The sequence below is a fragment of the Coregonus lavaretus genome (genome assembly GCF_964263955.1).
Source record: "Coregonus lavaretus genome assembly, chromosome: 17".
Lineage (NCBI taxonomy): Eukaryota > Metazoa > Chordata > Actinopteri > Salmoniformes > Salmonidae > Coregonus > Coregonus lavaretus.
Window position 1 is genome coordinate 1,949,342 of NC_140004.1, and position 13,278 is coordinate 1,962,619.

The window sequence follows — 13,278 nt, forward strand, 5'->3', positions numbered from 1 at the left end:
TGACAAATGTACCTTTTTTGTAGCCTGAAAAGTCGGGTCACCTGAAATGGGTCTGAAACTGTCCTGGGGGAAATGAGATGGTGACCCTAACACACACGGTCAACTTACTAGACTAGGCTACAATGTAAATTACCATAAATAAATACACTTCAAATAAGCCTATCAGTCGCCAGTGATGTTGTGGTTAAAACAAATTGGTGGGTAAACTATGATTGCCGGTCGTGGTGAAAAAAGTAACGCTCCCTATACTTTCAATGCATTTTTCTAAAAAAGGTGGGTAAACAGCATTTACTTGTGTTTACCCTCCACTAGGCCTATACCACTGCCGGTAGCCTACCCTCTCAGACAAGACAATTTTACAAACATGAATATAATTCTGGAGTTGAATCAAAACATGTTTTCCACCCTAGCTCCTGAGTTCATAATTCATGAGTTAATGCTTCACAGATTATTGGATTCACAGATCGTGTGACAAATGTTGGTCTAATGTGGGATTGCTATGGGCTAGCCTGTGCTGGGCTTGCCCATGTTGCCCAAAAAGGGCTAGCATACACCAGCCCAGCATAAGCAAGCCCACACCAAGCCCAACACGGGCTAGCCCACACCAGCCCAACCTGGGCTAGCCCAGCATGGACTTTCCTAAACCAAGCCCACACCAGCCCAACACAGGCTAGCCTACACCAGTCCAACACAGGCTAGCCTACACCAGTCCAACATGGGCTAGCGGACACCAGCCCAACATGGGCCAGCCCACACCAAGCCCAGCACAGTCTAGCCCACACTAATCCCAGCTACTTCATATTGTAGAGGCGGGGGCTCATTAGAATATTTGGGGGCATGGTTTGCAAAAACCCCAATTCATGTTGTTAAGTTAAAAAATAATACAAGATAAAAATTACTGACACCATTTAAACCAATGAGGGTTCGGAACTTTAAAGCCATTTATCTCGAAATCATATGTTTTCAGATAGAACCTTCATAGTTATAAGGTCACAAATTATTTTTGTACAACCGTTACTGATAGTGTTGTTCCAGTTTAAGTGTTCTGTTGTGTAATAAATAATGAAGTACTATGTAAAAAGCCAATAATTAAGTCTGTAAAAATACTTAAATAAGTGCATTTGACATATGAGAAATAATATATACAGTGGGGAGAACAAGTATTTGATACACTGCCGATTTTGCAGGTTTTCCTACTTACAAAGCATGTAGAGATCTGTAATTTTTATCATAGGTACACTTCAACTGTGAGAGATGGAATCTAAAACAAAAATCCAGAAAATCACATTGTATGATTTTTAAGTAATTAATTTGCATTTTATTGCATGACATGAGTATTTGATACATCAGAAAAGCATAACTTAATATTTGGTACAGAAATCTTTGTTTGCAATTACAGAGATCATACGTTTCCTGAAGGTCTTGACCAGGTTTGCACACACTGCAGCAGGGATTTTGGCCCACTCCTCCATACAGACCTTGCTGGGCAATACGGACTTTCAGCTCCCTCCAAAGATTTTCTATTGGGTTCAGGTCTGGAGACTGGCAGGAGGTTGTTGGCCAAGATCTCGCGATACATGGCCCCATCCATTCTCCCCTCAATACGGTGCAGTCGTCCTGTCCCCTTTGCAGAAAAGCATCCCCTAAGAATGATGTTTCCACCTCCATGCTTCAGGGTTGGGATGGTGTTCTTGGGGTTGTACATTTACATTTACATTTTAGTCATTTAGCAGATGCTCTTATCCAGAGCGACTTACAGTTAGTGAGTGCATACATTATTATTTTTTTCATACTGGAATCGAACCCACAACCCTGGCGTTGCAAATGCCATGCTCTACCAACTGAGCTACATCCCTGCCGGCCATCCCCTACCCTGGACGACGCTGGGCCAATTGTGCGCCGCCCCATGGGTCTCCCAGTCGCGGCCTGCTACGACAGAGCCTGGATCTTGTACTCATCCTTCTTCTTCCCCCAAACCCGGCGAGTGGAGGTTAGACCAAAAAGCTCTATTTTTGTCTCATCAGACCACATGACCTTCTCCCATTCCTCCTCTGGATCATCCAGATGGTCATTGGGAAACTTCAGATGGGCCTGGACATGCACTGGCTTGAGCAGGGGGACCTTGCGTGCGCTGCAGGATTTTAATCCATGACGGCGTAGTGTGTTACTAATGGTTTTCTTTGAGACTGTGGTCCCAGCTCTCTTCAGGTCATTGACCAGGTCGTGCCGTGTAGTTCTGGGCTGATCCCTCACCTTCCTCATGATCATTGATGCCCCACGAGGTGAGATCTTGCATGGAGCCCCAGACTGAGGGTGATTGACCGTCATCTTGAACTTCTTCCATTTTCTAAAAATTGCGCCAACAGTTGTTGCCTTCTCACCAAGCTGCTTGCCTATTGTCCTGTAGCCCATCCCAGCCTTGTGTAGGTCTACAATTTTATCCCTGATGTCGTTACACAGCTCTCTGGTCTTGGCCATTGTGGAGAGGTTGGAGTCTGTTTGATTGAGTGTGTGGACAGGTGTCTTTTATACAGGTAATGAGTTCAAACAGGTGCAGTTAATACAGGTAATGAGTGGAGAACAGGAGGGCTTCTTAAAGAAAAACTAACAGGTCTGTGAGAGCCGGAATTCTTACTGGTTGGTAGGTGATCAAATACTTATGTCATGCAATAAAATGCAAATTAATTTTCTTAAAAATCATACAATGCGATTTTCTGAATTTTTGTTTTAGATTCCGTCTCTCACAGTTGAAGTGTACCTATGATAAAAATTACAGACCTCTACATGCTTTGTAAGTAGGAAAACCTGCAAAATCGGCAGTGTATCAAATACTTGTTCTCCCCACTGTATATATGTATATGTACTGTATATGTTGTTTTAAGTGAAATATCAGCTTTTGTCTGAAACCAAAGAAGACAGCAAATTCAAAAGCTAATTTGACCTATACACTAACAAGGCTTTTCAGCATAAGCAGCTTGACTACTGCTAGAGTACTGTAGCTTTTTTGATCTACTGTACTTCAACAACAGATGTACTCACATTGGATGTGTTGACTAGGATTCAAACCTTCTCTCAAACAGCCTAATACATACTCTTAAAGTAGGTGTACCCCATTAATGTTTTTTCATGTAAGACACACATATGCCATCTGGGAATCTGTTCAATTTTCCTAATCTTGAAATATACAGTACCCATTGGTTCTTATAGGGGCAATCTGCAAACAATAACAAAGCCGCCACCCCACCACTGTTTTGGTAAAAAGCTGAAGAATTGGTGGTGGAGAAATAATAACAATAATAATAATAATAATAAAAATTCTGACAAAAAGCTAATATTTCTCATAAAATGTATTTTTTTTGTATTCATTTCCTGATTTTTTTCCAGGAAGGTCTGATAATAGCACAAAAATTATTACTGTGAATTATAACTATTGGAAATGGCATAAAACAACATGGCTGTCAATGGCAGCCTAAAGTGGTTGGTTTTATAAATCATACAGATCTTTAGCAGTTTAAGATACAGACATTAGACCAACTGTAAAAAGGTTTTACAACTACATAACTAGTTTATGAACTATGTTATAATGATAAAAACATATATAATGATTTAAATGATTACAGGTAACATCCGCACCGAGCTAAAGGCTAGAGCTGCCGCTTTCAAGGATCTGAACACTAATCCGGACGCTTAAGAAATCCGGACGACTGTGTGATCACGCTCTCAGTAGCCGATGTGAGCAAGACCTATAAACAGGTCAACATTCACAAGACCTCGGGGCCAGACGGATTACCAGGACGTGTACTCAGAGCATGCGCGGACCAACTGGCAAATTTCTTCACTGACATTTTCAACCTCTCCCTGACGAGTCTGTAATACCTACATGTTTCAAGCAGACCATCATAGTCCCTGTGCCCAAGGAAGCGAAGGGAACCTGCCTAAATGACTACCGCCCAGTAGCATTCACGTCGGTAGCCATGAGGTGCTTTGAAAGGCTGGTCATGGCTCACATCAAAACCATCATCCCGGAAACCCTAGACCCACTCCAAATCGCATACCGCAGATGATGCAAACGCACTCCACACTGCCCTTTCCCACCTGGACAAAAGGAACACCTATGTGAGAATGCTGTTCATTGACTACAGATTAGTGTTCAACACCATAGTGCCCACAAAGCTAAGGACCCTGGGACTAAACACCTTCCTCTGCAGCTGGCTCCTGGACTTCCTGACAGGCCGCCCCCAGGTGGTAAGGTAGGCAACAACACATCTGCCACGCTGATCCTCAACACTGGGGCCCCTCAGGGGTGCGTGCTTAGTCCCCTCCTGTACTCCCTGTTCACATTTCGACTGCGTGGCCAAGCACGACTCCAACACCATCATTACATTTGCTGATGACAAAACAGTGGTAGGCCTGATCACAGACAACGATGAGACAGCCTATAGGGAGGAGGTCAGAGACCTGGCAGTGTGGTGCCAGGACAACAACCTCTCTCTCAATGTGAGCAAGGCAAAGGAGCTGATCGTGGACTACAGGAAAAGGAGGGCCGAACAAGACCCCATTAACATTGACGGGACTGCAGTAGAGCGGGTCGAGAGTTTCAAGTTCCTTGGTGTCCACATCACCAACAAACTATCTTGGTCCAAACACACCAAGACAGTCGTGAAGAGGGCACGACAACACCTTTTTCCCCTCAGGAGACTGAAAAGATTTGGCACGGGTCCCCAGATCCTCAAAGTTCTACAGCTGCACCATCGAGAACATCCTGACTGGTTGCATCACCGCCTGGTATGGCAACTGCTCGGCATCCGACCGTAAGGCGCTACAGAGGGTAGTGCGTACAGCCCAGTACATCACTGGGGCCAAGCTTCCTGCCATCCAGGACCTATATACTAGGCGGTGTCAGAGGAAGGCCCAAAAAATGTCAAAGACTCCTGTCAACCACACGGCAAGCGGTACCGGAGCGCCAAGTCGAGGTCCAAAAGGCTCCTTAATACAAACATTTGGTCGAACCATGATACACAGTCAAGTTAGTTCAGACAGTATGACGGGGAGAAATAGGTGAGGCCAAATGTAAAATTAGAGCCATTATGATAGATTTGTGGCAGAAGAGGTTGGACAGCGAGCCCAAGGGCCGGCTGTGCCCTCCAAAGAAAGGATGGTGGACCAAGATTCAAAGTTCAGATTAGGAAGGAAGAGGTGGTGCTTGCTCGGTTGCGCCTATGACATTGTACATTGAACTCATCATTACATCTGGTTGGCAAGCATGTGAATGGTTTGTGGATAGAGTGTATGGTTGATGAAACAGTGAAGCATGTGTTGATGTATTGTTTTAAGTACCGGTATGTGCAAGAGCGGGAAAGAACGATGTGTAGGTTTATGGAGGTTGGAAGGGGATGGGTGGGGTTTGGAAGGGATTTGGGGTAATGGGGAGGGTTTGTTAGAAGTTAGTAGGTCTCTTTTTTATTTTCTTAGTAGCATAGGATTATGTAGAAAGGTTTAGTGTTTCTTAATGTTTGTTTTTCTTTATTAATTTAGTCTTTAAACTGTGATTGACTACACACTCCAGTACAGTAGGTGGCTGCATTCACCTCTGTTTGTTTGTGGCCGCCATAATACCATAGAAGAAGAAGAAGACCGGGAGAGGTTTTGCCATATAAATAATAATAGAATGGCTTGGAAGCTCTAACCCTGGCAATTGACTGGTAAACTCATGAGTCATGGGTACTCTCCCAATGGCTGCCTAGTATTGTGATGTAATAATGTTCATGGTATTTTGGAATGTTCTATCAACTGATGCTGGATTGCCATGGTAATGTAGAATTTTCATTCAAATTATGCTAACTGATGTGGCTCATGCAATGGAATGTGTAAGGGATAATCAATAAGTGGCTACACGTTTTATGGAAAATAATCAATGATGTGGAAGGTGTGTTCTACTAACCTTCCACGGAGTTGCATTATTTTCTAGAGAACGCATAGAGCCCTAAATTGATTATCAATTTTATACCATGGCTATAATTGAACACATTTGCCGCTAGAAATGTGTTCATTTGAAGGTAGAAATGTGTTCAACATCCACTAAAGTAGCTTGCAAGTTTACTAGATATCAATAGTATTAGCCTTGGTAACCAAACAAACAGACTTACTAGTTTAGCTAACCAAACCATCAGTCCCAGCTTGCTATTATGAAAATTGAATTGGACAATGGCAATAATGTTTTCAATTTGACTTTTGCTTTCAAAAGCAGCTGAAACTTAAAACATGTAAGAATTAACTATAGTCATTGAATTCTACTGTGCTGATATACCATGTGTTAGAGGGAAATAATGCACACTCTAGAATGCCCTTCAAGCCAATCAGAAACAAGTAAACAATGCCATGACATACATTTTCTGTAATGTCAGTTGAGTTGACTCAACAAATCACAGCACAGATGGAAGGGTACACTTCCCGCTTTTACTTCCTAGTATGAGTACACTCAAAATTGCTGCCAATCCACCATCATTGACTTGAATGGAGACACCCTTTCTATTCATTCTTATTTCTATGGGTGTTGCATAGGCGAGTGAATACCATACTGTAATGTTAGTACGGCTGGTGGGTCGAGAGCCCTGTTTAACAAGATGTTGGACTGGTTCAAACCGCTATTTTGGGAGCTGAATGGTGACGAGAGAAGGTTGGAGAAGCAACAGCTGGACGGAATCATGGTGGAAGCAGAAGTGCTGGTTGATTCTGATGGCCCGTTGAGCAAGCTCGGCAAGAGTGAGTGGAAGACTTTGGCAATGAAAAATAGATTCCAGGAGTGGTGGAAGCACATTGCCTGCACTGTGTAGTGGATTGAAAGAAGGAAGAAAGTCAGTTCATTTTACTGATGTTGGATGAAGAGTATCTGCCTACACATGTAAAGATTGGATACGTGACCCCGAAATTGCAAAAAGTATGGCCATGTATCAAGTGTGTGTCAACGGAATCAACATGTAGTTGAAAAATCTGATGACATCCGGTGTAGCAATTGTGGTGGAAATCACGTTGCCGAATTCCTAGAATGCCCTGCTAGAGTAAAGGAGCTTGAAGTTGCAATGATCCGAGATGTACAACAGGTCTCCTACAGAGAGGTGCGGGAAATAGTTGAAAGAGCAAGTGGAGCTGCGGAATTGTAGGTGCGGCTGAAAGGTTTTTGGGTCTGGAGGAATTAATGTTTTATTGTCACATATACCTGATAGGTGCAGTGAAATGTGTTGTTTTAACAGCTGAAGCATTACATGAAATACTGAATGAACATGTTCCCCCCTCCCAGGCCCTTGGAACTGTGTAGGGATTTGATTTGAATTGGACTGTGACCGAAGGAGTGTGATGGTTTTTTGATTCAGCTGTTGTTTTTTCTACAAAATAATTACATTCCGCAATGGACATTTTTTTTTTTTGGGACAGTTTACTACCGGTACAGTAGTTGGCGGAATGGACATTAACACGCTTAAATATCTTACTCACGTCGGCCACGGAGAACGAGAGCTCACAGTCCTCGGGAGCAGCCCGCGCCGGCGGCACTGTGTTATCCTCAAAGAGAGCGAATAAGGTGTTTAGCTTGTCCGGGAGCAAGACGTCGGTGTCCGCGACATGGCTGTTTTCCCCTTTTGTAATTCGTATTATTTATACATTAAAGTTGATCAGTTTTCACCTATCCCAGTAGGTGGTGGCATGCACCTCTAACATTTGTTGCGGACCGCCATAATACCATAGAAGAAGAAGAAGAACTAGTACCCATTGAGCAGTAACATTAGGACATGGTCATTACATTTACATTTTAGTCATTTAGCAGACGCTCTTATCCAGAGCGACTTACAGTTAGTGAACGCATACATGTAATTTTATTTATTATTTTTTTCATACTGTCCCCCCGTGGGAAACGAACCCACATCCCTGCCGGCCAAACCCTCCCCTACCTTGGACGACGCTGGACCAATTGTGCGCCGCCCATGGGTCTCCCGGTCGCGGCCGGCTGCGACAGAGCCTGGACACGAACCAGGATCTCTAATGCCACAGCTAGCACTGCGATTTGATTATTTTACCAGTGTTGAGTGTCCAAACTTAAATAGCTAGCTATTATGTTAAGGTAATAATTATTTAAGGTAAAAAGTTGTTGCTTTGTTTGTCGCTGGGCAGTGACGTTGTATCGCGATATTAGCAGACACGTCAACTAGCTAATTAGCTAACTATCTAACGTGAGGTCACAGACAACTAACTAGCTGGTAAGCCAAGTTATCTAGATAGCTGGGCCCGGTTTCCCAAAAGCATCTTAAGGCTAAGTTCATTGTTAGAACCTTTGTAGGAGCATAGTTAGATCTCCAAGCTGTTTCCCAAAACCATTGTTACTAAAGTTGCTCTTGAAAACACTCATTATTGAATGACTAGTTCAGACCACTTGTAGAACAGCTAAGTACATCTTTGGATGCATTTTTGGCCTTCCGTGTCACTTTATACAATGAAGATCTCCGCTAAACACAAAATCAAGACGTTTATCTGTATCTGTGTCCGCCGATAACTTCAGAACAAATGTGACAGTAGCTATGTTTCCTTTCACTTGTCCAGTGATTTTGTCGACATTTAGAAAGTTGGCATAGAAAATAAATACAACAATTGCCTGCTAGGGTGCGTTTCCATTTAACTATCTTGTGTCGATAAAAACAGCTGGGCGTAATGACGTCAAACCAACAACAACAAAATGATTCTCGCAAAGATCTAGTGTCGAATAAAAATGTAGTGGTTAAAGTGTTTCCATTACCCATTTAGGCAAATTGCGCATTAATACATTGGCGACATGCTGTATGCCTTCCCACCTATCTGTTTCATGTCTCAGGTAGCCCATGAAAGCCAGAATGGATACAATGCAATAATTGACTAATATTTGCCATATTCTAATTATCACATGCCAACGTATCGCCACGGATCTAGCGCGCATGGGCATGCACTATCGGCTGCCTAGGCTAGTCCGTGCCATTGTGAAACTTGCACTCCTGTAGATCTGAAATAATTGGATGGTGAAACTTGCCAGCCAACCAGAAAAGCAAGGCGACGCAATTCAGTCATTCTTGAAAATCAGGACAATCTGTTATGGGTGGAAGATGGCATAGTGATGCCATCTGTTGGTAAATGTTAATTACTGCAACTTCAGTGTTTTACCGGTGTACTTGAGATACCCGGATGAATTGCAATATACTGAACAAGACTGGTTACTCGCATCAATGCCTCTGTCTCGTCATTTAACATTCAAACACAATCCTTGTCCTTCAAATAAACATTTTTATATTTAAAAAAAAAACGGTTTCCATCATCATTTGTCGCAATAAAGAACTTTAGACAAAATAAATCCACCCATGTCGAACAGATAAAAATGTTGTAGATCTTTAGAAAATGTATCCTATATTTGCCATCTCAATTACACATGATAATATCTCTGTAGGAGCTGATCTGTTGTCAGTATTGTGGAATAATTCTAATGTTAAAGCAGCAATCAACAGTAGAAACAATAACAAAGTGGTGAGCATGTCTCCATCTATCATTCAGGACTCACCATCTCATTATGATGAATCATCAATTCTTAATTACTGATTGGTTTGTTAATTGTTTGTAGATAGTGTTAGTGTATGGTTGATTTACAGTTATGTGTCCTCTGTCTCTCTGTGTGTGGATGCATTCACAGACACAACGATCAGCTTGTTGGGGGGTGAACTAGGAGCATAGTGCTTTAGCGGTGGACAGAGGAGCCGGCAACAGGGAGGGCTTCGTCCTGAGCCCTATACTACGAATCATGTTTGAGGTGTTAGAGAGGTAACTTTGGTTAACTCTGAGTTCAATTCGAAATAACCGGTAACATGAAAGTGGCTCACCTTTTAGCCAGGGTAAATTTATATGGCAACGAATCCTTCAGAACTAACCTGCTCCAGGGCAGGCTAACTCAGGGCTAACCAATGAAATCACATACACTCCCTCTCGCAAAGATTGTGTCATCATCCCCTTCATTTGAGGAAGACGAATGATTTAAATATTTTATTAACATGCATTGCTGGCTCAAAACCTAATATAGACGTGACTATCAATTATTAGGCCACCTGCCTTGGGGCCGATGTGGAGCTGATGAGCAAAGGCACATCGGCCCAATGTGGGCAGCCTACTTGGGTCCAATGTTTTAACACGCATTGGGCCCACATCGTGCCAATGTGGGCATGTTTGCTGGGAAAAGATGGCCTTATTTCAGGTGAAGTGAGGGCTGCCATCACCAGAAATGGGCTGCCCACACTGGGCCAATGTCTTGGAGGCCAATGTGGAGCCGATGAGCAATAGCGTGTGGAAATGTTTTCTGGGTATGTACTGCAGCCACTGCAGTATATTATTTCAGGGGAAAAACAAGGATGATTTTGAACCTGAAGTGCTTCTTAGGGGATTTACATTGTCAGCAGTGTGTATACTGAGAGAGGATGTTAAAAGCTACATCTTTGTTACAGTGCGTCAGCCAGGGTATTTACTCAGAGAGAGAGAGAGGTTGGAGAGGGAGAGAGAAAACAGGAAGGAGTGGAGAGGAGAGGGGAGGGTGGATACAGAGTGAAACTGATTGGCCAGAGAAAGCGAGAGAGAAAGTGGGAGTGAAACAAGCTAGAGAGGAGCAGGGCAAAGCTTCAGAGAAAGATGCATCCTCCTCGTGCTATGTGATCGTTTCTGGAGTTAGGATACTAAGATGGGTCAGACGGCTGAAATGAAAGAGATGCAGCCAGGGGTGTGGCTGCAGTCTCTCTCAGGGAAACTCAGTCTTGCCTTTGAAATTGAGCTGCAGCATCTCTGACATAACAGTTGTGCCAATATGCCAGTCATGAGCAGGCCAGGGTAGGTGGAGGACATTTTTTCTCAGTATTATATGCATGCACTGCTTGGTAGATTTCAGAGGACAATCTTTTTAATAGGACAGTCTATGTAATAGGGACTGGTTTAGGACAAAGAGAGCACTGGGGTGCAGTGTCCCACATGTCTGAGCCATACTGATACTTAATATTGTCAAATGTCTATATGAGATTAATTAACCAGACCCAGGCTCGATCAGTGTCCAAAGGATTTCAGCATGGCTGCTATGCTTTGAAGAGAGAATACTTATCTGTGCTTTGTCTTGTCAGGTTTTGGACAGGCTCAGGGTTGAGCAGACTCTTTTCATCGGGGGAACTATGATGGGGAAACAAATTCTAAGGAACAGCCCTTGTCCAAGCAAAACCTACCTACAGCTAAGGAGCCAAGCTCCTCTCATAGTCACATTCAAAGGCTTACCTCGGTCTCAAAGTGTCAGAGTTGAGCTCTGTGCAGGAAAATCTCCTCAGTGTGAGACAGTGAAGCGAGGTGTGCAAATCCCGGCAGATATTCTAACAGGTAGGTGGTATGGGAACAGGCTTTGCAGACACTGCAATAATCTTCTTACAAAGTGGTTAAAAAAAGGTCAGAATAATTCATGATGTGTTGAACTGAACATTTGAAATCTCAATTTCCACCTTTGATTGAAGTGGATCTTTGACATATGCTGTAGATTCATTCCCTGCTGCCTTTACTATACAATATTCATATTATTGCAATACAGGCTGCCGAGGAGGGATATGTGTCAGTAACACTACACTGTCTCATGATATTCATTTTTTTCAGAAACTGATAAAGGCAGCATGTTAAATGTATTGCATTGGAGCTATTGATTGTTTTTTTCCTGACTTTTAACAATATACTGCTACATAAAGATGACAATCTATTTCCAGAAGATTTCCCAGCCTTGCATATATATTAATGCTCTCAGGCTGACTGACTCAGCATATTTAGTCCAAGGCAATACAGGGTGGGAGGCAGAGACCATTGTCAATTTGCACTACTGTTTTTGGATTGACTGATTCAATTGCATCTGATGAGAATGTTATTCAATTGTGAACATGAACATTTATCTGTCAAATTAATCTCCCTGTCAGACTTTTTAAATTAAGCTGTGTTGTGTATGCTATAGAACAACGTATTATAATATTTTTTTTACAGGATGTCTGACTAAAGAGAAGATTCAGACATCCGAGTCTCATCCTGCTTACCCTGAGGAAAAGAGATCGTCTGAAAAGAATGGCGATAAAGAAACACTTCCCCCTTTACTCAATGTGGCCTCGTCTCTTGAGAATGTTTCCATCCGTCCATCATTCTCAAACACTCCGAAAGCAAAAACAGTCACTGTAAGTTCCATGACAGGATCTCCTTTCCTGTCCAATACCAAGGAGCTCTTTGAAGAGAGTCAGAAGAGGTATGAGGGACAGAGGAATGCACAGGATCAGGAATTACCAATGACGTCCTGTGCTAATCTCGATGCTGTGGACACAGACTTTGCTATAGAGGTGATGTGCGACCCAGTAATTCTCAATGTACAGAACGACCAAAGATCACAAGGTCTATTGCCGTTAAGCAATAATGGCGAGACCAATCACCAGTTAAGCAGTACAGGGACTGAGGAGCGTTTGGTATCCCGACCTGACGGCACCATAAGAGAACCTAAAGAAGCTGAACAAACAATGAAGACCAACACATTTGTATCCAACAGAGGAAGTCTGTTCAGTGCTACCTTTGTCCACAACACAGGCAATAGTGACACAAAGACGAGTCGTGAAAGCCCCTCGTGTGATGACAGTGTCTCTGAAACTGAGGATGAATTAGATGCATTTTCTTCCAGCAGTGACTGTCTGACCTACATTGAGGAGGAGGAGAAGGCTCTTATAGATGGAATGAGAGGCGGAGGAAACGCACGCTTTCTACACTTCAACGAAAGGTCCAAAAATGGATCACAAACTCAGCCTTTATGTCTAAATCCAGCAAGGATATACCACTCGTCTTCGAGTAAGCCATTCGCTCAGTCGTGCATGCCACTGGTTTTACAGATGTCCAAACCAGTTACTAGAGGGTGGTCAAAAACAACTGTTTCTGAAGAGGGTCTATCAGAAATCCTTTCCCCAGTGGATGAGGTTCTGTCCTATGGAAGCTACGAGCTCCCTCCACCTGTAGCGTACTGTGCAGGATATGGGAGTGTTAGCTCCACTCTGCTACCTCCCTCACCTGCTTTTGAGGTGATCACATGGACAAGTGAAGAGGACTTCCCGCCTCCTCCTGAAGGAAATGATCTGTATCTAAAAGAGGACCCATCCATTAACAGTGAGCATGTTCCTCCTCTCCCTGATGATATGGCACCACATGTAAACAACACAACAAACTCTGGCGAAACGAACA